Below are 4,908 nucleotides of genomic sequence, written 5' to 3'. Positions count from 1 at the left end.
ATTTTTCCAGTTCAAGACTAATAATTACAATTGAATAAACTTAGATTACTTAAAGTGAGAATAGAGCTCAAGATTCAACTGCACCTCTGTTTTCTTCCTAAGTAGTATAAAAATCCCCTATTATTTCTTCCATCCCTTCTAACAATATATATGCATGAATTTAAATAAGGTTTTCCTATATCCCAGATGTTGCTCTAACTACTGCACTAGAGGTAACACATTCTTCTTGAAATCAAAGACTCAATAAGTTGGCTTTGTATTTAATGTGTGTCTACAAATCTGGCCCAACATTTATTCAGGAGAATACACGCAGAAATAATTTTGTTTCTTTCCTTGTATTGTTATATAAAACAGAGTATAGCTGTGTCCTTCACAGAGAAGAAAAGCACTTCAAAACAAAATGCACTTTCTGTTTAATTCTATAGAGGAGGAAAACTGACACCTAATTTCTTCAGACCATTTGTTTACTGGGTTGGGCTGAGTTCACTTTTTTTTACATTTTCAAAGGAGATGGTTTAGAAGTAGCTTGGTTCTTAAAGGTATTTGCATTCAAAAAATATGAGTTGCTCTACAGTGGGGCTTTTAACCTCATACTGCCTTTTTAAGGACCAAAATCTTTGGTAATTGATAGTCAATAACATTTAAGCTTCTAAATTTAATAAAAATGTGTTTAGGCTATTAAGGGAGTTAAATTTTAGATTATTTGGAAAATTTAGGTTTGTATATTGAATCACTTTATGATTTTGTACTCAGTTTTGAAAGTTGTTTGATTATAAATGCTAATTTTTTAAGTAGACCATAATTCTTCATTCAATTGTTACATTTTGGTTCATTGCAAACAAATATCTTCAGGAAATTATTAGTGCAAATGGAGGCATCTCTTGTAAGACACTCATGCGCTGTTTTGGAAATGATCATCACTTGAGATACAGACTTTGGTTTCTTTACTTTTTTCCCATTTCTTTTTAATCACTGAGAGAGAGCAAAGTGTTTCTTACAGCAAGGCAAGAAAAGAGAAGAAATAACTTCAAATAAAATGGATCTGCTCATGAACTGTGAACATTATGGTGGGACCATAGGTAGTTTGAATTTGACAATTGCTAAAATATATGTGGATCCAGATTCTCCAGAATCAGATATGTAACTTAAAGTCACTGTTTTTGTAGCAAGTGGGGTTGGATCCTACTTATGCTATCTATTAAGCAAATGTCAGCTCTGGAACAAATAGAAATATTACACTTTATTTTAGTTACATGTTCATTGTTTGATTCTGAACCTATGAATACATCAAAAAAAAGGTAAGACATTTAGTATGACTGAGAAGACATGCTTCTTCCTGAAGTTAATATGAGGTGTCTTCAAAATGTGAAAGCAAAAGATATAAAATTATAAAACAGTCTGCTCTGTATTTTAAAATATTTTAGAATATTGTTATAATTAATTAAAATGCTTATAAGTAAAAACATTTGCCAAACATAAAATTAAGCTAGTTTATTCTCAGGGCAATTCTTTTTTGGGTTAGCTAGGATATTAAGCACTTCTGGGAATGCTTCAGTGTTAAAATATATGAAGGTAAGTTTTTCCTTATCTGTTTCATTGTCCTAAGAAATGCCTAGATCAGAAATATTTTGATTTGTGCTCATCAAAAGAGTCTTTTAATATCCTTTCTGAATCCCTGCATTAATTCCTCCAAAGCTTCAGGATTAGCTTGACTAATAAACTCAGTTCTGAATGAACTTAACATTGTTCTTCATTGCTTATAAACCTATCTATTGACAACAACGAATCAGCCAAAAGCAAGAATGCCAGAGGAAAATTAAAATCCTTTCTCATATTTTATCAAGAAGAAACAATATTTTGCTTTCTCTCTGAAGTTGGTTTTGAGGCTAAGTCTTGAAAAAGTGCTAACAATTCTCCCCAGTGAGCACACTCTTCCCTGTAATCCATGCAGTTTCTGAAACTGAGAAATACAGAGCAAAGAAGAACATAATTAACAAATTGCATACACATTTTCCTCCTTGAGTTTGAACTGCAAGCTAGAAATATCTTTATGTAAAACAGTTATAGCCATTCCTGTGTTGATTTGCCATGGTTTACCTCTGCTAAAGCTGCAGCGTGTAGTTCATGCTGCGTTCAATGAGAAAACTCAAAGAGTTTGCAGACTGTGGTTGTCTCTCGCTTGATGGATTTGGACCACAAATACAAACATTTGATTCAAACATAAGCCTGGCACATATCTCCTGCACAGAGAAAAATGTGGTTGAATAGTTTGTTAATAATGTGAACACACAAAGTAAAACTGATTCCAGATGGCTTTGTAAACTCCAGTAACTCAGTGAATGTTAGATAAATTTTTCTGTTCATTAGTCTCAGTAGATGAACTAAGCTATTAAACAGGAATACAAAAATATATAATATTGATTATATAAATTATTGATAAAATTATTGAATATAATTTTGATCTGTTCAGAATTTTAGTCTCTCATGCTGAGCTCTTATTTTAATGCAAGTGCAATGTTCTGGTGTGGGGGATAGAGGACTGACCGCTAGCTTGGTTTTGGATTTCATACTGATAGAAACAACCCTGGTTCATAAGAGATAACAATTGGGAGGTAAAAGACACAAAACAAGGTATCTGAATATTAAAGTTGTAAACTCCATGAACCACAACTTTTTTTGATGATTACAAAAGCTGGGAGTGAGTATGATGGATGTAATTTGCATGAGCAAACATCGTCACCCAAGTATTGAAAGGGGCTTCATGTGCTTTTGTGTCCTTAGTCACATGCTTGACATAATTCCAGCAGTAGCTTCCTAGCTGGAAGGTTTTGGCATAAATGACTGCTTCACTTCCTGAAGGTGAAAGGATCTGTGTTCCCTTCTACGTTCCCTTCTAGAAGCACATTCAGGCCTTTGAAATGCAGTTTTCATCTTTTGAATGCATAATAGGAAAAGTGTCCCTTGGGGATGGATGTATATATTTTACCTTTAGATGGTGGGTTGAGGAGTGCTCCTCTGTGGGCTGTTCTTGATGCTCATGTATCTGCTGAATTTCAGCCATTCCTTTGCTGTGCCCTGGGTTATATCAAGTTTGCAGGAGCAAGAGAAGGTTCAAGCAAGGAGAGCTTGGTAAGGGACTGTCATTTACATCAAGCTGGGTGATTCTGTCCTTGCTCATCCAAGGCATACCTCCAGGAAGATTTCCCCCAGTGTGTACATTTTTTTAGGATCTCTTCTTTTCTGCTGTTGGGTAGGACAGTTTGTGGTGGGCTGACAGCTTGGTCTGGGATGACATTGTTTTCTCTTTCCTTATGACTGTACTTCCCACAACATTTAGGGTCTGTCCACAGGGCACAAAGCCATCTTGTGCCAGATAGCCCAGGTGAAGGGCTGCAGTTTCCTGGGCAGAATAGCTGGGATGATGTGGGAGCCATTCTTGCTGAGGAGCAGAATATCTAGGCTATGGTAAAGCTAATATGATCTTACTGTTCCCAGTGACCAAGCCAGGTTGATAATTTGGGTAACATACCCATCTTAATTTGTATGCTTATTCTTTTGCATTTTAGAATGGTTGAAGGAAATTCCTGCTTAAAAATCTGAGCATCAGTAAGTTGTCCACACAATAATGCATTTAAATAAGTATTCTGTCTTAAGTATGAAAGTCAATCCATTGAAAGCCTGGTTGCTATGACTTCTTTCATGGATTTTGCAATTACTGTCTGTAAAACACAGTACCTATCTGTGATCTCCACACAAGGTGTCTCCAGACACCCAGGGAAGTGATATTCAGCAGTTCATGAACAGGCTGGGCACCCAAATCCTGTATCATGTTTTACAATGAACCCAGTGTTAAGTAGCTGTCCTGGAAATATAATTTTTAAGCTCATGCTATGTACTTAATTTTGTTCTGAATTTAATACGGGCCCTTGGGTATGTAAGATAGGTATTAGCAGTAGACAGCCCACAGGGATACATTGAAAGAGCCTGTGGAAACTGAATTGTCTACCTCCCCACCCTCTTGATGCTGGGGTAGGAGTGGGTTTTGCATCCTAGAACAATTTCATGAGCTCAGGAGATGAGCTGTCGGATAAGAAACATAGGTGCTTATTGGGGAAGAATAGAGGTGCTTTTCCTTTTTGTCAAAATTCAGCTCTCAGCCAGGCAAAATGGAAAGCACCCTTCTGCTGAGCCAGTAACCACTCTAAGCAAATGCTTTCTGCAGTTGTCCCATTGCAGACAGACCACTGGATATCCAGGAGTGTAAGCTTCCAGGGACACAGTGGGAAAAGGGACCTGACACAGCTGAGTAATGGTAAGAACCACACTTTGGCAGAAAGGTGGCATTTCTATCACTACTCATGCATTTTATCTAACTGTGTTCTAGTTATATGTTTATAAATATTGTTGGAATAAAAATTATTACTTAGGACTATTGGACTCTTGACTCTGTTCTGGTTTAACCCCAGGCATCAACCACACACGTGCTCTCTCACTCCCTGTCGTGGGTTTCCAGGAAGCAGGTTTTCTGGGAATGGAGTGGCCAGAGGCCAATAGGTGTTCAGATTTTAAATTGACACCAGGCTTGGCCACTGAGGGTAGATGCGCCTCTGAGAACACAGGGGTTAGAAGCAGAGCACTCGCTTGGCCTCTATCTTTGATTTCCGGCCAGCAAAGAGGCAAGGCCTCCCCTGCCCGGCTTCGAGCTGGGCGGGGGAGGAGAAAACCTGCAGCCCGGCAGAGGTAGGCCTGACCCCTCAGGATGGAAGGGTGGTGGGGGCACCAGGAGGCGTTGGGCAGCCCCCCCCAGGAGAGACAGAGGGAGAGAGGCCCCAAGAAGATTTGGGCAGCCCCCCCCCAGCCAGAAGACGAGAGAGGGAAAGCTGGTACAGGCCCGTGGCCTTGAAGGGA

This window comes from Geospiza fortis, unplaced genomic scaffold, assembly GCF_000277835.1.
Source record: "Geospiza fortis unplaced genomic scaffold, GeoFor_1.0 scaffold190, whole genome shotgun sequence".
In the NCBI taxonomy this organism is placed as follows: Eukaryota; Metazoa; Chordata; class Aves; order Passeriformes; family Thraupidae; genus Geospiza; species Geospiza fortis.
The sequence above is the reverse complement of the archived record's forward strand: the minus strand, read 5'-3'. Positions refer to the sequence as shown.